At 36.5% G+C, this 24,723-nt stretch overlaps 1 protein-coding gene across 3 annotated transcripts in view; it reads left to right on the top strand.

Moving 5' to 3' along the window:
• Positions 1-24,723, top strand: part of adgrl2a (adhesion G protein-coupled receptor L2a) — a 264,519-nt gene that overhangs the window by 11,233 nt on the left and 228,563 nt on the right. For all 3 annotated transcript variants that reach the window (XM_078945821.1, XM_078945818.1, XM_078945802.1), the window contains one exon: positions 3,617-3,760. The gene's annotated coding sequence lies outside the window, so the exon portion shown is untranslated. Of the gene's footprint in view, positions 1-3,616; positions 3,761-24,723 lie in introns of those variants that run through there.

Below are 24,723 nucleotides of genomic sequence, written 5' to 3'. Positions count from 1 at the left end.
ATGTGACACAAGTTGATGGCATTCCCCGCGATTGGAATTTTAATCTGAACCTAACTTGGGTGATTAGAAGACACAATGGTGGAGCAAACACAATCCAGAAAATGACTGTTTCCACATCCCAGGATTTCAAAGACAAGGTTGCTATAGTACTCCATTGTAAATCCAAGAGAAGTCAGACATGATTTCACATGATTTCAAAATGGAAAAAAACACAAATTTTCCCTGTATATTTAATTCTAATGCAGTAATAACTTTGCCTAAAGTGGCAAAGTGGCAAATTATTTTAAATGTAATTTATTTAAAAAAAGGAAAGTTATTAGTATGCTTAGGCTTTTAAAATGCACAAAAAAAAGAAAACTGAGGTACCACCTACTTTTCATGTCTGCACCATTAATTAACAGCAAACTTTTTAAGTTGAAGTAATCTTTTCTTTTTAGAAAACCTTTGCAACAGACAGAAAAAAAACAAGCTTTATAAAAAATAAAAAAGTAAATCTCAAAAATCCCTAAATATCACTATAAATAAAATGCCAAAGCACAGATACACTGGAGACGATCACATCATCCGGTTGAAAAGCATCAAAGCCACTCAGAAGTTTGTTGCGGTTATCACGGACAGACGCAACCGTGACCGGCCAATCTTAGTATGAACCACACTGCACGATTGTGGTAGGGGCACGATTCGATTGATGCGAAGGCCGATTACTATATAAACCGGTCTTTATGCTTGGTGGGCTGTGTAGAATGCAAAGAGGGCATATGGGTTCTGTCACATGGGTTATTCATGTGAGTTGTACATTAATTGGTACGGGGCTTCTCTGGTGGGTTTCATTAAGGGTTGGGTGTTTGAAGTGTTTCTTTACCAGCAAAAGACGCTCATGGTGTTGCAGCCAATTTCTGAGAGAAGGAATTTTTCTTCTTTTTACTCTGGAAGTTCAGCCACCAGGGAGGCTTTGCTAATAAGTTCCCAGCGCTAACCCAAACCTGTTTTCAGCCTAATTTCCATCTACATTAACTAAACTAAAGATTCATTTGCTCTTGCAGATGTTTTGTACTTCTAAAAGTGGAGCTCTTCTTTTTTTTTTAGGGGTGAACTTTAAAAATTAAATATCCGTGTCATTAAATGTGAAAAAAATGAAGTGAAAACATAGTGGAATATTGCTTTGTGCTGAATCTGTGCTCATTTCCATTAGCACTTTAAATGAATGAGGGCAAAATAAATGGCCTCGGTGAGGTTCAGACCATTGCTTAGCATATTTTTGCTGGTTCAATGGAATATGGAAATGAGAAGCAATTATAACAAATTTTAATGTCACTATTGTTACATTGTGACCCTTCGTTTCACGCGGCTTGGGCACTTTGGTCAAAGCAGGTGTGGTGAAAGTCACACAGGCTTTTATTTTTCTTTCAGTCTGAAAGGAGGACTTGTGTTCGCTTTGACCTCTCAGAAAAGAGCTTTGTGTGCTCACTTTGCCATGTTATTTTTTTTCCCCCTGCTTCAGCTGTATCAGGGTTTCAGACTGTCCAGGAACAGTCACCCAATCTGCCCTGCTGACACAGGAGAGAGCTTTTACGGGCCTCTGTGATTTTTGTGGGAATTACAATCTCAAGTATTCAGTGTGGACTCTGAAAAGCTGCTGACAGCTGTCATTGATGGGATTTTCCAGAAAATAGCAGACTTTACCAGTTATTTTATTAAAAAATGAATGTTATGATATTCCCTTTCAGTAATCAGACGCCACCTGGCCCAGTGTAGGCTTTATCAAGTTAAATTATATTAAGATAATTGGGTAGATATAGAGTTTGTTCCTAATTGACCAGTGAAGACAGAAGGGAAGCTTTAAGAGTGCAAATCTACGCAGATTAATTTAAACTATAACTGCTATAAAATGATTCCATAAAACCATGCTAAATGAAAATGTTTTCAACATTGAGATGGTAAAATCAATATAAAATTCATTTCTGTGAAACCAAAACAAACAGATTCATTGTGTGAGTGATGCTCGTTGGCACTTATTTGGACGGGGCTGAGTCGCTTCCATCAGTGGAAGGTGTCCATGCTAGTGAAGTTATCACTTCCAGCAGATCAAAGGCAGTTGGCACATTATTTATGCGTTGGTGAAAGGTGAGGCATTCAGTTGAAGTTGGGCGGCAAAGTGAAGCTACGCCTGATTCTGAAAGTAATGACTTACTCTTGATTGAAAACTCTGTGAAATGGAGAAAGTATTGCTTCCAGGTTTTTCTCTGCAGCTAAAAAATGTCCCCCCCAAATTTTTTTTTTTTAGTTTTTTTAGTTGTGTAAGTTGGCATTTGCCTTGATGATCAAGTGATGTGACCATAGCTGTGGAGGCCATGTGCTACATTGTTAGAGATGTGACACTTTTTGTTCAATTTAACTAGATTTTTACATACAGAATAACTTTCTTGATGTCTGTATTTCACAGAACTCCTTCAACAACAACAAATCAAAAAGTTACTATCAGGATAATTCTCCCAGACTGCAATACAGAAGTGAGCCTCACAGACCCACTCCGGTCATCTTTGTATCTATTTTAAAAGCATTCCCAGTGTTATTTTATTTATGATTATGCCATTTTAAATCAAAATAAATACATAAAAAAGGTCATTTTATAGGAGGCAGAGTGGCAATAGTTCATTTGAATTTTGCCTCTGAGTTGTGGGAGAGACCGTTTGTGTGGCACAACTCCGCCCACCTTCCCATCCTCGTTGCTGGGCGCTTAGGGCTCTTTCTATGTCATATAGAAATCCGTTTATCTATGTATATAGGATTTTTTTCAAACTCCAGTTTTTCATCTGCTCACGATTCACAACGATTTGGGAAAAGAAATACTCAGAAATCCAATTTTGAGCTTGATTTTCCTTAAAATATGTCCTCCATCGTCATAAAAATGCCACAAGAACATGATAAAAAGACGATTTTCATTGAAGTGGGTGTTTAAGTCTGCAATTTTTACGTTTTCAACTTGCTCTGACTGAATATCTGACCAGTTTCTGATATCTAATGACTTTTTTTTGTGGGTTCATTTGAGACGGTCCCTATTGGCGATGGGCCATCTGTGGCTGCCGGTGAATGAAGGAGGGGTGAAGCAGCAGCGCTCTAACATTTGTTTGAACTGATCATGAACCCCCTTGTAAAGATCCACACAATTTTATGTCACAGGGAAGCAAATGTGAACAACTTGCTTGCTAAGGACAATTTTCCCCCGAAAAAGGTCACAGAGGATGGCGAGGAGAAGAGAAGCACGCACCTCGTCACTTTTTGAAGGACAAAGCATTCTGCTCTGAAATAGACCACAGGGAGACTCAGATGACTCAGAGGGCTCCACCAGCGCGCACTTCCAGTTGACTTTATTTATTTATTAATTTGAGGCCTGTCTACTGACACATCTGAGTGGTCTAATTGCTGTGAATTGACACCGGTTACTGTCCATAATGGGAGCTTGGGAGTCTTTCCTGACCGCAGTTCATTCAGCCGCCCCTTGCTGCAACTTAACTGCCCTTAAAATGTCTGATTGCAACACGGGAGCTGCGGGGCGAGACAGGATTATCAGTCTTTGTTGTGTGACTGTGTCTATTATCCTGATCTCTATTCACAGTGGGCCCTCAGGAGTGTCGCTTCCAGCCACACAGCAAACTACCCCATTCCCGACAAACAACAAGTGAACCAGAGATCTCCCCCCGTCCCAAAGCACAAGACACTTACAGCTTCAACACTGCATGAGGAAAGCACTCCACTGCAGGTAAGGCTATCAAATCCCTGCCGATTTTACAAAGATAGACTGAAAGCAATTCCTGTCAGTGTTAATTGCTACGCGTGTGATTGGTTGCTTGTGTTCGATGCTGTTTGATTTTATTTATTGTTGGACTTTATGAAGTCGGAGTTTAAAAAAAAAAACATTTTTATTTTATGTTTTTAACAATTTTACTGTCTATATTCAGAAAAGTTTTTACTTTTAAGGAAAGGAATGTAAAGTTGAAAGCTTTATAATTATTTACAGATAATTTATGAATATGCATCCATTTGCTGTGATGGTAGTTTTTATGTAGTCAACAACAAAAACAGTTTATCAAAAGTTCTTTTTTTTTTTAAGCACCCTAATTCCTAATTTTATTTTGTAACCGTTTGCCTTTTTTTCCCCACTTCTTCTTTGAGTAAAAAGCAAACAGATTTGCAACTTTGTTGCAACCAAATGATACAAATTAAAATAATCTCTCCTTTATCCACATGTTTGTAGATCAAGTTGTTGCTGCACTGCAAAAACAGAACCCTCAGAAATAGGTCAATATTCATACTCCACTGCATGGCTGATTTTCTTAAATTAACAGAAAATATGCCAATGTAGGAAAAAAAATGGCAAGAATAAAATTCTCATTACTAAGACATGTTTTCTCAAACTAAGATTATTTGCTTTGGAAAAACTTTCTTGAGGAGATTATTTTTTTTGCAAGACAGAAAATAAGACAATTGTTCTTGAAATGAGGGTCTTTTTACTTTCTTGAGATTCAGTTTTTGCAGTGTGGTTCGGTATGAGTCCTTTTTTAATTAAATATTGCCTTTACATAATTTTGCAATATTATTGGTAAGACAACAAAGAAGTATTTGGTTTTAACAAAATGCTTTGCACACAGGAAAAAACTAGAAGTTTCTACAATAAATTCTAGCATAAAATATGGGAGCTCTTGTATATTGTGAAGCTAATTCTATTAGACCAAACAGTTGAATTAAATTCCTAAATTAAAAATGATAGTTTATGAACTTCTTGTGGGAATTTTTTTTATCTGATTGCCCCTTTTGAACCATAATTCCTGCATAGTAAAAGAAAATTTCAAAGAGCTCTACAGATATCACTTTTTTTTTTAAATCATCACAGTAAAAGCTGTGAAGTTAAAAAAGTTAAGAGATAATTTATGGAATCCTTAAACAGATTCAAAACCTTGAACGCTATAGTTATAGATAAGACACATAAACCGATTATAATAATATATTATTAATAGTAATAGTAATATTTGATAAGTCAAAAAAAGAAATTAACTTATGGATTTGGTGTAAACAAAACTAATAATAAAAATACATTTTATTTAGAATGCGCTTTACATTTTGAGGAAAAATCTCAAAGCGCTAGAAAAATCTTCTGCTTGGTTTGCAGTAAATCAACTGTTCAACTCCACATTGCCGTCTATTATCACAGGAATCATCTCGAACTTGTCTGACAAACAGAGCTGGTACACTCTGCTGCTCCACTCATCCCCTCGTAGCCTGCTACATCAGATGGGCATGATTGCAGTCTTGAAATCAATGAAACCACAAACCTCCCTGATAATATTCCCCACTGGGGCACAAAGGCAAATGCAGTCGGGGCAGTATTTAACCCCCCTTCAAGCCTCACACTGGAGTCAATTGTGAGCTTGGTTTTAGGATGCCTCCTCGCATTCAGTTTATACTAAAAATGAGCGTGTTTCTCAAAATTACTGGAGATTTTCTTTCATTTAGTTTTTAAACATGGTGGTAAAAATTACTCATGGTGCTTTATGTTGGAGGCGAGCCCGTTGTTGTGGCTAAAATTTAAATAAGCCAAAGCTTTGGGATTTTATTTTATTTTTTTGCTAAATGTCAATAACAGTGTGGTTTTGTCAGATCCCAGACCCCCCCCCCCCCCCCCCCCGGAGAAATGTGCGCACATTTCAAACCAATCTGACAATATTAAAGTCTCTCAAGCCCTCTGACGAGCCACTGCTGTCTCCTGTTATTGTTCCCCAAACAATAAAGAAACAATATCAGATTAATATATGGTCTGTTCTTGGTTGGGATTTGCCCCTCGTGGGAGCTGGCAACATCTCCTTGTCTGAAGCCACCAAGCAGTAAGACGGATTTGGTCGACAGAGCAGAGCACAGTCAAAGACGTAGAAGCATTTGAGGTCACTGGTGGATAGTAAAGTTATCTAAAGAGCCAGCGTGCACCAAATTCCCCTGCCAACCCGGAGCGAGTGTCAGAGATTAGTGGTGCATCCATCCTCTGTGACCTCCAGAAGCTTAGAAGACACAGTGTGCCATCTTGTGTCCTGCTAAACAATGCGAGGGCAGGACTGTCATTTTGATGTCATGCTATTCCAGCTGAGTGGTCCTTTTGTTAAATGCTCTAGAATGGTGGCCCTGCATGTAATTTCAGTCGGTGTGCACCCTCGGCTTTCTCCTTGCTTTGGCTTTTAGACGCTGAAAGGTTGTTCACAGACCCTTCCTGGCTACATTGATGACAGGTTAGGTGGGAATTCTGCAAGGACCCTTTTAACTCTCAATAAATATCAACTTTGATTCAAAATGGTTAAAAAAAACAGGACTTGGTTTATCTTTTATTATTGAAGATGTTTCACCTCATCTGCAAAAGGCTTTCTCAAAAATGAAATTCAGTGGTAAAAGAGAAGGTTTATGCCCTACCAATGTGTTTCAGAATTGAAGGGGTTAAATGTCATCAATAATAAAAGACCAAGCTCAGTTGACCACTTCTTTTTTAACTTTGATGTAATCATCACGGATGAATGAAAATCTAGACAGACAATGTGTTTGATTGAAAAGTCTTCAGAAATAAATTATTCAGATCTTTTGTCAAAACTGGCCATGTCTGATCTTTTTCTTTTGGTTCATTTTCTTGAGATAACTCTTATAACTCTTTACTATGAGATAACAACTTTTTTTTCAGATAACAGAATAAAATGATTAGGGATGCTATATTTCTCCGTTTGAAACCAAACTTTACGATATACTGTGAACAAAATCACTGAATGTGCATGTATGTTTCCATTGAAAGTCTCAAACACTGATTGTGTGCCACATTTAAGAAGGATTTAATGTTTTATTCTATTAAGATTTATTTTGAGCTAACTGAAAGTTTTTTTCTATTGTTACTTGCTCATTAGTAAACTACTTTTTTTTCCTGAATTTATAGGTTTTTGTTGTTTCGTAATACACAAATCATCTGTTGAACCGAAACAAAACCATGCCCAAAAATCCAGGTACGGACCAAATCGTGGGGAAAGTCATTGCACCCCCAAAAATGACGGTTCGTCATCTCGAAAAAACAGAAAAAAATGAAATTTTCATCAGAAATGACTGAACATTTCTCGTCTTTCTCTTAAATGACATTGGCTAATTTGAAAGTTGTTTCAGATACTCAAACTTACGTCTGAATTAAACCAAGACTAAAGGAATCAATAAGGTGATCGTTTAGTGATGATCGTGTGTTTTGCTATTTCTGCTTACATTTCCTACAAGTTGTGTTTTTATCCACTGATCTTGAAAATTGTATTTTGTTTTGTCACGAGAGCTCACGTAGACTAAACTATTTGTTTTCTCAGGAATTTGAAAATAAAAGTTGCCTATATCTTACAATGAAATGTCATTATCTTAAGAAAACCACCTGAAAAAATATATTAGCAGACTGAACCATTTTTGTCTTCACTTTACTTCCCTTTGAGGTAATGATAGAAACAGACAAAACTTAAGTCTTGTTAAAATGTCAAATGTACCACATAATGAAGGCAGTGCAATTTTATGCTTTATTTGTGGTTTCCATATTTCCAGAAGAAGCGAATGAACTCAAAGCACGACATAAACATGTCAAGCGATACCAGGATTTTCTGAGCTGTGTTTAGATGCACACTGGTCTGAGTAACTATAGTTAAAGTCCCTAATATCAGCAGTGACGGTAAAGCTCTCCAAAGTGTAACATTTTTCCAGCATGTATCCGCTGGTTTCATATGTGCTGCAGTTATTGAACGATGGAATATAATGAAATATAATTTAACGAAGGTATACAATGATCAATGGCAAACGATGATCTTTAATAATCAATTTGAAGACTTTACGCCGTTGATGCCATCCTGAGCAATCCTTTATGGGTTTGTCAGAACATGTTCTGGTTAGGTTTAGCACTCCAGTCAGGACTCTGAGGTGCCTGAAGGAAATTGCATTCAATTCAAACTACAGCTGGTTTAAATTGTTGTACAAATGTAATAAGCTGTTCAGGGCAGAAAGACACATGAAGTGAAAGCTTCCAATCGAAAACATAGCCTGCAGTGAGGTCATCTTAGTCATGAACTGCAATGTCTATGCTCTTATAGATTCGAATGGTTGAGCATCATAGATTATCGCTGAAAAGTACACAGCAGCTGTCAGTTTATGACGTGAAAATGTGTCATTTACTTCCAAAGTTCAGTACAAAGTTAAAAGAACCACTGACACATTCTCGGAGCAAAAGTCCGTCTGTAGGTTCTGGTAAAAAAGAAGAAAAGAAATATGGCCTTTAACGCTACACTACACTACAGGTAGCAAAGGTGTTTAATTTAAGCCAGCTAATAATATGAGACCTGGCCCTTCTTGTCATCAATTACTATAAATGAATGATTTTCCAAAACTGCTGTTACACTTGGATGACTCATGAATTATTTAGGAAGCAGAGGGATTAAAGCCACACCGTCCTCCCTTGTCCTTCCTGTGTCTTTAGGTGCTTGACTTTTTCCTTTTTTTTCAAAGTTAATTCTTCTATTCCAGCTTTAAAGTTCAAAACAAACATCCATCAAATGGGGGAAAGTCAGAGCAAGAAAGTTTGAGCTAAAACTTGACTTAAAAGTTTAAAACAAAAAAACGCATCTCATCTTTGTGACGGTCTTGTCTGTTCACTGCATGAGCTGCGATTCGTGGAATCGTGTGACTCGTTTGTGAGACGGGATCCAGTGGAAAAATGTAAATAAAAGAGACATTTTCACTGTAGTTTGAGGTTAAATTTACCACTGTTTAGCGGCACGACTTTTTAAGGATCAACACTGTTAGTGTTTGGGAACTCTGGGAAACGGGTTGTTATGGGGATAAAAGTGATTTCAGCTATTTTTTTTTTTTCTCTAAAGATTTTTTTTTTTGTTTCATTATATTCCATATATTTACAACAGATGGCAACTTCAGACTGCTGGAATAAAAAAAACGTGAAAAAAATCACATCAGCTCTCAGAATTGCTTCCCACAAAGCTGTGCTGTTTTTTAAAACTCAAAGACTTTTCTATTATATCTAGCCTCACTGATGTGTTCATGTATTATTACACTAATATGAGAAGCCGCCCCTTTTATTTCCTGCCAAATCCTAACGTATGTGTCCCTTAATTGATATCTTTCTTGTATAATCAGTCTTTTTTCTCAGTACTAAGGGCAGTTTTCTGCTTTGTTTGGTTTTTATTTTGAATGAAGGTCAATTGAGATAAATATGTTTTTCTGTCTAAAATGTGTCAGAATCTTGTTTACATGTGCTTCTCTTCTTGGTATGGTAAAGTTTATGTCACATTTGTTAACCACAACCACTTAAAGTTTATACTTAAAAGCTTTAAGTGAGTTTTTTTCTCTCTTAAACTTATTTAACTTCAATTATTTTTTCTTTAATGTCAAAACTTTAGAACAAGGTTTTGGACTAAAAATGCATGATATTGCAAATTGTTTTATTGACCTTACGGGAGATTATTTTATCTGGAAATAAACAGTTTTGTTTGCATTTTCTTTAATAAAATAAGCCAAAGATGCAGCTCCAACTAATAACATATAATTTGATTTCTCAGCCGAGTAACTTAGCAAAATAATTACTGTTCCACCAGTTACCACTTTTCTATTTTTAACAACAAGCTTTTTTTTCAGGGATTAAACCAACAAACAGCAAAAATATGGAGAAGTAAAACAACAAACAAGCAAAACAAAATTTGTAAAAAGAAATTAACTTTTCTCTGTTTTGCATATTTCAAAATGATTCTACAATAACATAGCAATAATATATAATTTGCTTTTGTTGTTTTGTTTTTCTTTGCTGATAATTTCTTTGGTTGATGTGACAAACTTAAAGTAACACAAATTAACAAAAAACCCACAGAATGTGGTTGTTTATCCTAAAAGAAAATAATATTAACTAAGTCTCTTTTCGTCTTGGGTCTGTGGACCTTTAAAAGCCTGGTGTGTTGATGGGTAATGTTTATTGTGAAGGTGTCAGCAGGCCCATACAGCCAGACTGGACTGGTGTAATAACCATATAATTCAAGTTGTCAGCCACTTTCCATGTTGAAACATAGAGAAGAAGCTGTCCTTCAGGTGCTGCAGCTTTCTTTTAAAAAGCCCTTTACAAGTAATATGAGCCACTCAGGCACTTGCTTTCCAGTTCCATGCATGACGCTGTCATTACATTACTTTAAGAGCACTTTGAGGGCTGTTAAAGTAGTGTTTAAATGGAAACTATTCAAACTACTCTTAACTGAGTGGAACAGACTGTCAGGACCTGAGTCATACCTCCAATGATATGGCCATGCATCTGTAAGGACTATAACAATATGCCTGGCAGTCGAGACTTAATAATGAGCATTGGAATGAATGCCAATATCTGCTTAGAGTTCATCTTCAAGGATGCTGCCACAATATGTGCTGCCTGGGCCCAAGGCTGAATGTGAGCCCATGCTCTGATAGGACCCCAACTGTGTGCTTCAGCGAGATAGCGCACCTCTAAAGTGGCTCTGACTAGAGTCCTGATAGAGAAATCATTGACATTTGATGTAGTTTTTAATCCCTCACTTTGAAAGTCTCTTGCTTTATCAATTCATTTTGTGGATTTGCTCTACCTGGACTGAGTGCCTCAGATATGTGGCTGCATGTGGACTTGTGGTCAGCTGATGTGTCATCCGTGGAAAAATGCCAGGACTGTAGTGTCCGTCTTCTTGTTCAAGGCAACGATATTTTGCTTGGTATTTCAGATGATGAAGAGTTTGATAGGAGGAAGCCACATTTTTTCTTCCTTTTCAGATGACCCTTTTACAGTCTGAAAAACGTATTTGCAGTATATCCAACAGAACAAAGAGTTATCTATATATACGATTAATAGAAGTTAAAACTAGCCCGCATGTGGATTTAAAAAAGATTTTTAGGATTGCAGGAAATGTTGACTACTGGAAATTAAGCAAAAAGCAAAAAAATGTACTAAATAAAGATGTTTTAAATTTAATTCCATTTTGTTTCCATTAAAAAATGCCATACATGCTTCAGAAACTTCTTAAAAAATGAAAATCAATATTACAACCAAATCCCTCTTTATTAGAAATGGAGCTACAAGAATTGCATACATGTATGTGGGATATAGGAATGACTGATAGGCGCTATATCACAGAATATCACTGTAAAGGTTTAGTTTTAGCTGCAGCAGATTACTATGCTGGATCTGTTTCCTTCCTTGCCTGAATTGACTTCAGAGCAGACTGTTTTCAGATGCTTCTCCAAGTTCTACTACATGCTATGATTAATTCATCCATAATTTATGGTAATATATGCTAATCTGTGTCACTGATATGCTAATGAATACCTTCGCTCTGGCAGCACACACTTATTGACGAAGGTGGTGTGTTGATATTCGGAGGAGGAATTGTCTCAACTGTTATTATCAATAAATTGGTGGTTTACATGTTTTGCTTTTCAGAAAATATGAGTAATGCATTCTTAGAGATGCTGATTGGGAAAAAATGCACTGTAGTATTTAGCCCATGTTTGTAGTTTTGTTTCATCAAACATGTTTGATTTGATTAGATTTATGTTTTTAATATAAGATTGTTTTGAAATATTGCATTTAGACAAAAATGCATTACTATAAATAAATATAAAAATCAGCACAAAAATAACGGTAATATCACTTGTGTTCACCAAAGCAAACCCTGACTATGTTCTTTTTTTTTTTTTGTCTCTAATTCCATGTCCTAAATAATATTTCAAAGGTGTACAGTAAAAGCAGGGCAGAGGAAACTCTTTATTAACAGTAGGTGGCACCAGCTCATCGTCATGTAAAATGTGAGATTGAACGCAGCCCCGTTTGCAATCCTCACCCGTGAATAAGTGTATAACTGAAGAAATGGGGGGGGGGGGGGGGGGGGTATTATCCCATCCAAATTCAAGAGAAATCATTTTTACCTTTTTTTTTTTCTTTTGATTTTGCGATGTACAATTCTATACTTCAAGAAGTAGGACATGAAAGACCAGTGCAGCACTGCAGCTTGGGAGAAGCTAATGCTTTTGTGACGTGACTGACACTCATTGGAGCTGAGAACTCATTTTTTCTGGCTCTTCAATTGTTGCCAATGAGATGCTCACTGGAGCTTTAGGAGGAGAGCTTTAAAAAAAACAACAAAAACGCTACAAATATGTTGCCGTATTTACCAAAAAGAAATGTCAGGAACACAGTGAAGCTTTGTGTTTGCTGGAGATAACTATTTGTGGGCCTTGACCTGAAGGTTTCCTCGCTGCTTTTACTCTTCGTGCTTTAAGAGGCTTGAATATCATGATGGTATCTGGCCGACATTCTCCAGCCGCTTTTTTTTTATTTTTTAAAAAACAACAAAAAAACATCCACTTTGTGGTTATTTATTTGCTGTTTTCAACCATAGGATTTATAGAATTTGTGTTGATGTGCAATCCGTTAAAAATGACTTTTCAATTTTTAGTCTGCTTATGTTTTACATTTTGGAAGGGAAACATTTAGGAAATGAAAAACACATTTACTCAAAATTAAGGCAAAAAACGGATTATAAACTTTTTTAAATAAATCATTTCATCAATGGAGGTTAAAAGCTGTTCTTTTGCAACAACATTGTGGAAGAATACATGAAAAAGCAAAAAAAAAAATCATTAAATTAACTGTAGGGCTACTTTTGGTTTTTGGTTAAATTAATTTACAATTGTATCTATTATCATTATTTTGCATCTTTTGATAAAAAAAACCCAAATATAAAAAAAAAAACATGTTATATTACAAACTTAAAAAAAACAAGTGTTTTATGCAGATAACGGTTTCCTTTAAAATCAATTTCCAAATGTTTTAAAAATTATTAAAAGAAAATCTGCACATTTATTTACTTCCAAATTATCTCTTTTCTTTCTGTTTATATTTTCTGTATTTGTGCTACATGTATATGTTGATTAATACTTTTTTTTTTTTTGATATGTGGGAGAGATGGAATAAATAACGGGCGATATTAATGATCAGAAAACCCTGATCACCATGGAACAGTTGTGCACACTGGTCATTTGCTTATTCAATGTTGTAGAAGATAATGATATGTTGAAAATAAATGAGCCCACTCATAATCATGCCTAATCTGCCATCGCAGACCGTTGTGTGAAAACATCAATCTTGTCTGAATCCAGTTGGGGATTTTGTTTTGCGGTGCCTCCGGATAGGTTAGTGAGTGCAGACAGCTTTGAGCCGCCCCACTGTAATTCAGTGACCACCAGATGCTAATTGTATAATTCTCTGATGGGGAAATGCACAGTAGGTCAATCTCATTGTTTTTTTTTATTTATTTCTTTTTTCATATTATGCACAACTCTGTGCTAATAACTGCATTTTATTCACTGAAAAGTTTATCTGTTGTTATCTGCTTTGTGTGGCGTATACGGAGTCGGGTTTAGTCGTCGTTTAGAGCTGCCCAGAAACAAATCTTTTAAAGTACTGGTTTCAAGTGTCCTTATATGCAAGATCTAATTGAATTTAAATAATTGTTTGCGTGGTGGAGCATAACGTCCCTCAATGAAATGTGTCTAAAACTGCGCAGTAACATCAAGAAAAGACGTTAAAACTGTCAAGAAAACATAACAACAAATCTCTGAACAGCTCAACTGTAAAAACTAATTGTTATTATAGGTGGAAACTCTTCTACAGAGCAATTCAACTTGGAATATACGGTGGGTCTAAGCAAATATGTGTAGCTTCAGTGTGTGCCTGCAATTCCCAAATGATCACCCTGAGGATAGACTGAAGATTGGGCTGCAGCAGAATCCCTAATAGTTGTAATAGTTTTTGGGGGGTTGTGAAAGTACTGCTCAGCAAGCAGCACTGATCGGACTGTCTGAGCCCTTGAACTGGCAGCACAATTACTACATTTTGAAGCCTTAATACACAGTTTCAGTTAAAGTCCCTGCCTTATGTTTTTTTCAGCAGCCTTTCAGCAAGTGTCACCTTTAGTCGGGTTTGTATTCAATGCTGGTGTCGGATGATATCGTTGCTAACAACTTAAACTGTTGTGAGTCTGCGTCCAATCCTCTCTCTCTCCTCAATACAGCAAGTCCAGTAAAGGTACAAAATTGACCCAAAAATATTTAAATAAATATTTTTCATTGAAGTCTGTGCTGTCAGTGTGAAACACAAAGCAAATGAGTATCGTCTCTCTGCAGTCTAGAAATTGTTCGGGTGAACATACAAAGCAAACCTTTACATCCATATTCATAAATCAAATGTTTTATTTTTTCTTGACTTTTGCGAATCAGAAAAACAGGAGTCATCGACACGCAGCCAAGTAACAATACCAAGAGAAACCTTTTAGACCGACCTATCAGCCTGCTATCAGTAAAGCCTAATGCCCACCCCTGGGATATGAAGGCATGTGGTATGTGAATAACAAACCTGCAGTGCAGCACTCATTATATTGTAACATTATATCCCTCTGCACTTATGGGACAATGCAGGTGAAATTGTGGAGCCTGATATCTCTACTACATAAGTCATGGTGCTTAGATTAAATCCAAAGAAAAGTGAATAAAATGGTGAAAAAAAAGGAAGCTAAGGTTACCTGTTTATTTTTTCACCCTGTTAGTACACAAAGGAGTACAACTGTGAAGCACAGCAGTAGAAGAAGAGTAATTAGTTTTTTTTCTTTTTCTCTTTTTAAGCATAGGTGGAATGTGCTTTTTTTCTTTAACTAAAAGATTTTTCTCAAAGCCAAACTAATAGAAAACAATTATAGGATTACAGTTGTACATATTTATCCTACAATTCCTTTAGTTTTATACAGGCAGTTACAAAAAACTATATTTAAAAAATGATAATTTTAAATTACTATTCTTTAATTGTTTTTGTTTTTTTTAATTTAGACATGCAGTTATTTTGCATTTCTTTTTTTCTCATTGGTGTAATTGTAATAATGACTGTCTTCTTTAATAATTCGGTTACATTTTGTAAATCCAAAATGTTTATCTATTTGCCAAATTTTTGCGTCTTATTTTATCACTAATATAAGACCATCTTTAAAATACCAGATAGTTAACTAAACTGAAGGACAACATTTCCTGAATAAGTTAAAAAAAATCAGCAAAAGAGAAAAATGTAACATATTTAATAAAGACTTGTTTTTGAGAAGTCAATTGAGGATGATTTTTAATAAATGAAGCTTCACCTGCAGTGGTGAAGGTGGTTTAAAAGGGCTATTTCCAGCAGTCTAAATGTATGCCTTTAGGTGATTGATGGTAAACCGATAACAATTAAATAATTTAGAAATTCTGGAATTATTCTCTCCAAATTGATAGGCTCATAACTGAATTTGATTTTTAAAGCACCTTGTAGATTAATATCTGTTTTTCAAATGCTCAATTTAAAGAAAACTGAAACATGAAAACATGAAAAAGCCGTAACATTTCATTAAAAAAAGTTTCACTAATTACTAAATTATATATTGTCATAAAATAAGGTATACAAAATATAAAATACTTAAAAAAGAAAGAATATGTAAATGGATGTTGTACTTACTTTGTTTTGAATGTGAAGGAAATGTGCAGCATCTTTCAATCTTGACACAGCCCTGCAGTGATAAAACATTTATTGCATAAGTCTGCAAGCCACAAGAGTAACTTAGTAACAATAAAACACAATATGAAATTAAAAGTATTTATCTTGGCAGAGATATATGCCGAATGTCAAAACAATCTCTTAACTGGTGTCATAAATGTCTGGAAAAGAGACACTTTTTTGTATTTTATTTCATGAACCATGAATTCCTGAAGGTGTAATCGGAGCTTGCGACTCAAGGATGAAGACACCCATCGATTTTCTTCTTGTACAGGAACATATTATATAAAGTTTTGCTGCTTAAACTTTTCCAACAAAATCTCAAAGGTCACAGTTGTTTCTTTTTAGCTAATACTGTCACTAAGCAGGTTGGCGTTTTCAGCTGAACCCTCATTAAAACCTGGGACAGCTGGAAGGCATGGACATGGACAGTCTTGGCAGTTCATTGTACATGCATGACATGACTTACATGTTCACATGCAGCAGCATTGCTGTTTACATTAAAGACAAATAGGTAATGGTAAACAGATCATCTTTGTGAAAATATTGTCCTTCAATGATTCCTACCCCAAATTCTATTCTATGTTCTCATTTCTTTATGGAATTTGTAGAACCAGTTGACAAAGATGATTAACAAAAGCTCACCCGCTCACTTCAACAGGCCTGCAGTGACTGATGTCCGTGTCCTTATACCACTCTGGACATTACCTACAATAAAACATCTTGAGCCTTGAGTCCTTGGAAGTTGTTGTACGATGGCACAGTGGTTAGCGCTGCAAGAAGGCACCCGGTTCATGTCCCAGCTGGGGGACCTGAAACAGAACACCAATGGGGGACCTTTCTGCACATGCAACATGCAAGTTCCATGTTTGCATGTTCTCCCTGTGGGTTTTCTCCAAGTACTCCGGCTTCCTCCCACCATCCAAAAATCACCTATTTTACTCTAAATTGTCCCTAGGTGTGAGTGTGCTTGGGTGAGTGCTTTCTTGTGACAGGCTGGCGACCTGTCCACAGTGTATCCTTCCTTCACCCACGAGTGGCCGGGAAAGGCTCCGGCAGCCCCGTGACTGTGAATGGATGAATGACCTTACAAGTGGATAAGGGTTGATTTGTGCAGTGTGCAAAAAAAAAAAAAAGAGCAAACCTGTACTGGTACGCAAGTGGCACTCACGGAATTTTAAGATCATGGACCACTTTGTGAGCCAATATAGAGAAAATGCTTATGCACTGTTTTTTCCACAGGTTGTAGCAAACTCTTAAACACCATGTAAGGGTGTGCACTGGTGAGTTAGATGCGACCTAGGCACGTCGTGCAGACTTTCTTTTTTTGTAACCTCTCACAAACCTGTGTACTACCCAAGAAGAACATTTCCTTACTGTGCATTGATAATTCAGATCTCTAAAAAAACATATAGTGATATTCTTGATCCGTCATTATCTCTGTAAGTACTTTGATTATCTGGAATCTTCTTGAATTTAGACTGCATTTATTTGAACCTCTGCTCGCTTCACTGAGGACTGCCTCATTTCAAAGAGTGAAATGAACTTCCTTTAAGTTCCCAACAGTTCTGAACCCATCTGAAAATGGCCAGCACTCACTTCTTATGGCCTTTACAACACATTGAGATACTGTAGCTTCATCCATCAATCTTTCACTTTTTATGTAATTCCTTCAGGGTGAGAAAAAAAATTCAGTCTCAGTTTGATTTCTCTAGTTTTCATCATTCTGTGTTATCATGAGGAGTCATTTATGAATCATGTTTAAAATGGCTGTAATTTCATTGAACTTCTGCCACCAGCTCCACTATTACACTTCCAAACACCTCTGTTCTTCCACACTCCTTCATTTCTGACATTCCAATTATCTCTGCATCAATCATTAAAGTCTTTTAACATTTCATGTGTTTCTTTATGAAGGATCTTATGCTCCAGTCCAAGTCTTAATGTTGGGATTTTCCTGACAGAATAAAATTTTTTACAGCTTTTTATATTTGATTCTGTCCGTCACTATATCATGCAACATCTGAATGGACTCCTACATGCGCGCTCCTGAATGTGGTCGTGTCGTTTAGAGAATTCTGTGTCATGGACTCCTAGCTTTTTAGCACTTTGATCAGTTTGCCAAACAGTATTAGTCAGTCTACCCAGCAATAAGTTTTAAATTCACTTATTAGTTTTATATCAATTAAATCTCCAGAAATTTCAGTCTGACAAACTATTCTTATGCAGTCTAAGATTATTTTTGTCCTTCGTCTCTTAGATGTTTCTGCTTTTTAATTAACTTAGAGAGAACCCCCACGGAAAGATTCATTGCAGACAGGAAGGAGGTTGGTGCTGAATAACTAGCTCCCGGTGGCTTTTAAGGGTCTCCAACCTCTGCAACCACAGAAACCTGAAACCCTACACCATGGCCATTAAGTGAATAACTAACCTTGGACAACACTTTCCTAAATGAACTTCGCGGAAAATATATTTTTCCAGTAAAGGATGGAAATCTGCCTTGGATATGGATATATTCTACTTTGTACATTAAAGTTTTAATCTTTTCTATAAAAACTTGAAAACTATCATAAGTTAGATTTTAGTGAGGATTTCTAGATTGGTAAACCTTTATTTTATATCTCTGAAAGACCCACTCCGATCCTCTTTTGATCTAGTTTCAGTGTCCAGTGGGCTTTTAGTTATGACTATGCTGTTTTTGGCCAACATCAAAATCTGTGTCATTTTCTAGGACATAAGTCCTACAGAGTGGCAGTAGTTAGTTAAAAATTTGCATCTGAGTTGTGGGTGGGACTGCTGGCAGGGAGCATTTTCCCGTCCCCATTTCTGAGAGCTCTCTGTTCACACGCTTTCCCGCCAGCTTACAGCTTCTCAAAAAGAACTGGTGCAACAAAAAGAGCGAGCAATATTGGAGTTATCCAGCTGAAAAGTTTTGAGCCAGATACCAGCTCAGATGAGGAAAACGGACATTAATGGATCGATTTATCTGCGAGTGGATGTATCAGAATGGAGCGGAGAAGGGAACTTGTGCCCCCCTCCCCCCAACATATTTTCTTTTTTAAACTGCATTTATTTCAACTGCCCCTGTTTAGAACAATTTGGATGGAGAAATACCCTTCATCAAGGGGAAAATGCCACAAGAGCAAGGTAAAAACACCATTCAAATTACCTTCTGTATAGCACCTATGCAGAAGTCACAGTTTCAAGGTTTCATCAGTGATATTTTGTATGTTTTTTGAATATATGTAAAATGTTTTAAACCTTCATCCAATCTGCTCCATAAATCCACACCACACATTGATGAGCACATTTTCTTTTTTGTAGTACGAATGCACCGCTTGTTGAAGTTCAGCTAATTTCTTAAATTTTAACCTCCATCTCTGTCCTTGAACTTACATCAGAATGTCTAGGATTCACAGGTAGAAACATTTTGAACCACAAAGAATGCAGATCATACATACTTTAGAAAACCAGCCATTTCTTTAGGTAAGATAGATTATGTGGTTAAAAACAAAAAGTGTATATCTTTGCAAGTTAATTTGTTTATTTTTTCAACCGTTAGAAATTTGTGTGGACTGTATAATGGGGTAGTGGTTAGCACTCTTGCCTCACGGGAGAAGCCTTGGTTCAATTCATAGCTGGGTCCTGTCTGTGTGGAGTTTGCATGTTCTCCATGTGCTGGTCAGGGTTTTCTGTGGAAACTGCACAGTCCAGAATGCTTCATAGGCTAATTGGTGACTCTGTCTAAATAGTCCCTTAGGTGTGAATGTGTCTCTGGGTAACCCTGTGATGGACTGTGTAATTGTTCAGGGTGAACCCCACCTTCACCGTAGCAGCTGGGATAGGCTCCGGCATCCCAGTGACCCTTAAACGAGTATGGAAAATGAATGGATAGAAGTTTATATTAAAACTAATGCTAACAGATTGTTGTTTGCTTTGCGTACACACTTTGCCTGTATCAAACTGTATCAATGCAATTTGTTTGTCCAAAATGACTGGATTTCAATTGATCTGAACTGTTTGTGTAGTGTGTTTGAGAATAGTTGCATGCTGGCATATTGTGCCCTAAAATTTGTGAAGTAACAAGAAGTCCCAACTACACTAGAGTTTCAGCTGGTTTCGGATCAGAAAACAAATAACTGAAATTATTAAAAGGAGGTTTAATGGGAAGTCATCACCTTTTTTTTTATTACAGAAGCAAATAAAAAAATAATAAAAATTAGTCTAAATGTTTAAAAAAATATTAAGGATTTGTTTCAAAATACATAAAAATGTAACAAACTGCATTGACTGTATTTGTAACATTTAAATCCCAAAGTATTTTTTGGGATTTAAACGACCTTAGCCTGGAACCATTCAGCTCAGATCCGTTTTCATATTGCATTATTAATTGTAGACATGTAAAAAAAAACGTGCAAAAAAAAAGTTTCTCATAGGTAATTTACAGACTTTATTTTAGCCAACAGCTGTATATTTGAATGTCGGAAAACTCTACCACCACGTAAAAGAAAGAGTTAGTCATTTCCAGCTATAACACTTTTTTTTAAAGATGTGTTGTTGTTTACTGGCACATTCATAATGTATCAAACATCAGAAGTGGTTGAATGGATGAAGGCCTTTTCAAAACATAAGAAACTTGCCTGCTTTTACCCAACTGTGGCATATTTTGGACCAGACTTCACTTAAACACATTATGGCCTGGTCCTGTGGGGCTCTAAAGATCATTATAGAAAATACTGTCAGAGCATCAGCTCTTTTAGTTCTAAACTTAAGGCAAAAACAGTCAGTTTGAAGCTGGTAGAAACTTCAAAAGGCAGCTTAAATTCTCTTAAGCACAAAAAGTTTCATTTTCGTTGTAATAATTAGAGAGAAAGGCCCATTTCAGAGTGAATAACACTATGGTTAAAAAAAAAAGAAATCCTGATTACAGCTGATCAAGGGGAAATGTTTACTGTTTTAAAGGTTCCACAGTCCATTTGAGAAATAGCAGGAACCCATTTCACTTTTGTAAAGCAACACAGTGTTGATATCTAAAGGCTACATATACTAAGGGGTCTTTCATATCAAAGAACCTGGAAGCTGATTCTGATGGTACCTTTTCAGTCCCATCTTAACCAATGAGTTTTTAACTCTTGATCTTTGAAAGTGCTTTTATAGTGTGAGCTAACCCAAAGAGTGACACAGAAGAGAGCAGGCAAGCGGCAAAAAGGGTGGTAAATTACCTGTGTTAAGTGTAACCCTGGTGAAAAAGTGCTTGTATCATATTCTTACTTTGCATAACTTATAATGTCATTGTAGAGCAATTGTAGTGTTTATGGGAATAATGAAAGGGTACGGGTGCTTTCAGCTTCTGCCTTTGTAATGCAACAGAGACTTTGTTCAATGCCACTGTGAAGACATCCAATTAAAATCAGAAAATATGGCCTTAGAGCTGGAGGTTACTGCTCCCAATGGTGTCCCACTAACAATATTTTCATGGACAAATGTCTGTTGTTGGAAATAAATATATTTCACTGCTGGTGCACGAACCACCAAATAACGGTCAGGGTGTTGGTTGCTGAACTGACTGGTGGTTTGAAATAACAGAAGCCAACAACATTAGGGAGAGACGGTTGCCATGGCAGCTTAGACTACCAATTTAATGTGGCTTTGAGCTTTAAATGTAAATATATATATATATATATATATATATATATATATATATATATATATATATATATATATATACTGTAAATATATACTGTAAATATATATATATATATACTGTAAATATATACTGTAAATATATATATATATATACTGTAAATATATACTGTAAATATATATATATACTGTAAATATATATGTATGTATATGAAAATGAAATGTGACTAAAAGTTGTTCCCTACACTGCAAATTTTGTCAATCTACCTAAGATTATTAAAACTAGCTGTAAAATCTTATCGATCTTGATTTTAGATAACAGCGGCACGTGTAAGATTATTAAATTAAATTAAAATATGCATTACCTTTCTTGATCAGTTTGTAAATATAGAAATTAGTCATTTTACATGCAAAACAAGAGAAAACACTGCATAACTGAGCATTTTTTGTAAAAATGTATAACTCTTTGATTTGAAGGACGAGTTCCTTTTCCTGGAGGGGGTCAAACAGAAACAATAGATTTCCCGGTCACCGCTGGCTTTGCTGATGAGGTGTTTGTTTGTTTTCTTTTTTAAGTTCTTCTGAAAGTCAAAACCATTTGAAATTTTAAATTGAGGGACCTCTTTTACCTTACTTTTTTAGTGACCAAGGAACACTGAAAGGAACCTCTTTAAGGAAGAAAAGAAGACAAATAAAACTAGGATTCTTTATTTTTATGCAACTTTCTTCCTCTGCGTCAAACCAAATTTCTACAATAAAATAAAATTCTCACAGGTCATGTAAAAATTTGAAGATTTTTCACTTTCAGATTATGCGACAAGTTGGTGCAAAAGTTCACAGTCATAATGACCTCACTTAAACAAAAAAGGGTCTGCCGGCGGTAATCTCACTAAAAATTCGGTCTGCCAGAGCTTTACACCTTGTATGAATTTGTTCAGCTTTGCCTCCATGCTTGTAATTATTGCCCCCATCTGAATGAGCTTAGTGGGCTAGTGTGAAGGAGTCCCAGTGGGGCCCAGCATGGGTCCTTTCAGTCTTGCATATTCTAGCGTTGCCATTTCACACAAAAAAACAAACAAAAAAAAATGTATTGCCGCCTTCCAGCTCTGGTAAATGTCATGCCATTCTCTTGTGTGTGGGAGGAATTGCAGTCATGGAGATGGTCAAAGAGTTTTGGCCTTCACAACCAGTGCGAGGCAGGGAGTTTTGAGATCTGAATCCCTCTTTCTAAACTATCCTTTCAATTTGATTACTGCATTTTACTTTTGACATAAAGGCTGTTTGCTGTTATGATGCATTTTGTTGTAAGATATAGGAAAAAGTTTTAATTAAACAAACATAATTGGAGCGTTCCCACATTTATCGCAGGAGTTGTGTTGTAAAAAATAGGCTGTGATAGTTGAAATCCAGGAAGTAGAATTGTAGATGTTCTAAGGCTGTAAAACCCCTCACCACAAACTTAATATACTTTTCTCAGACAGACATGTCTTTTACTCTTGTTTAAACTCTCAAAGTTCAAACCTTCATAGAAAAATAAGTCGGGTATTACAGAATGAAAACAAAGATCTTCTTGCTATTGAAGATTTATGTAACTCTGACAATGGGATGTACAGCACGGAGGGGATTGACCAGGTCTACAGCCAATCGGGACACAGAACACTAACTCCATTTTTTTTTTCTGAGTTAAAATTACCCAGAAAAACAACTTAGTCCCTTTTTAACCTTGGAGTTGGATTTAAAACATCCCAATTTGGATTATTTTTAACAATTGACTGTATAAGAGATCTGAACTGAGTGATCCCTTCCCCATCACGTTCCAAACAGGAAGTACTCCCTGGCTTCAAAAAGCCAAAATCCCGTAGATTTCTATAGAGAAATAAACAGATATTATTCAGTCATTTAATTTTTCAGAATAACATTCTTGCTCTGCTACCTTTTTTAACATGTTTTTGCTAATTCTAATTTCTGTTGATATGTCTTTATCGTAAGTTATTAAAGTTATAAAATGGCGGATCTGATTTCTCGGTGAAAGCAAGTGGTGTCCGCTGGCCCCCACCACGAACGTTTGTAACATTTGACAGATTCTCCAGAGCCCAGTTTCAACTTAAGATGTGTGGATTTCCAACAAGCTCAGTCCTGATTGGTGAGAGTAGTTGTCTTACAAACGTTGACTCAGTGAGACTCGGACCAATCACTGCTTGCTGACGACATCTGGCTTGAAATGGTGGCATCCGTATTGCGAGAAAAAGGCAACTGAACTGCATTTCTTTGGTTGGAACCGGAAGTAAACCATTGGGTGACGTCACACTCACTCATTCCAATTCTCTCATACAATCAATCTTTATGGAGTTTTTATAGTGTGTGTGTGTGTGTATAAAAGCAACTTTCTGTTGTTGCGTTTTTGGAGCCGATTTAGCTCGTGCTGGTTTGCAGCGCCTTCCGTCCGTGAAACCCAGGTTCGAATCCGGGCTGCTCCCTGTTCCCCTCTCTACTTCTGTGCCGGTCCCAAGCCCGGTTGCTTTGAGAGGGTTGCGTCAGGAAGGGCATACGGCGTAAAACATTGCCAAGTTTACCATGCGACTCGTTCGCTGTGGCGACCCCTGATGGGAAAAGCCGAAAGGGAAACACTCTGTTGTTGCGTTTTTGTCATCATCAAATCTCTCTTTCAACTATAAAAGCAATAAAGATCGCAAAATAGAGTTTAGAGAATTGCAGAGCTTCAGAAAGTGCAACACGTCAAGTTTTATGTGGAAAAGTTCATGGTAAACAAACTAAACACAGTTGTGAGAGTACAATTTAAAACCTCTGACATTGTTATCGTTGCAGTCTAAGACTGCGTAACCTTAGAAATGCTGCTTGTTTGTTTAATCTTTGTTTCTCATTTTTATCATTTTGTCAGTCTCTTGCTCTCACATCCCAGGGTGCAGTCCAATTGATTTTCTGTTTTGAGGTCTTCACCGGTTACCACAGGAGTAATTCCAAGCATCTTGGCAGGTGAATTGGTGTGTTGCTTTGTTTTATTCGCTGAATACATCAACTGTGTAAAGCTTGGCTTTGCACTTACAAAATTTCATCTGATCAAAATAACGTACTCTGAATAAAAAAATATATATATATTGAACTAAGGGCAGCATAACGACTGGTTCTAAAGGGGGGGGGGGGGTTCACCACACACAGAAAAGCCTAATGAATCCTCCAACCAATTGACTCCTGTTGCGTATCAGCAGATGATCAGTCAACAGAAAGGCAGAAAAATCTCCCCCTCTAATCTAATTTAACCACTACAGGAACATTGCATTGAGCACTTGAGGTTATTCTCATTAAAAAAACAAAAAGTTGCAACAGCAAAGAAGTGTTTAGAGAGGCTGAGCTCTGTGTGATGAATGTGTTTACATCATGCTGCGCTGAGCCCCAGGAATGATTTGGGCCCAGAATAAATGTAGTGC

This window comes from Oryzias latipes, chromosome 4 (genome assembly GCF_053564925.1).
Source record: "Oryzias latipes strain Hd-rR chromosome 4, Olatipes_Hd-rR_3.1".
Taxonomy (NCBI): domain Eukaryota; kingdom Metazoa; phylum Chordata; class Actinopteri; order Beloniformes; family Adrianichthyidae; genus Oryzias; species Oryzias latipes.
The sequence above is the reverse complement of the archived record's forward strand: the minus strand, read 5'-3'. Positions and strand labels throughout refer to the sequence as shown.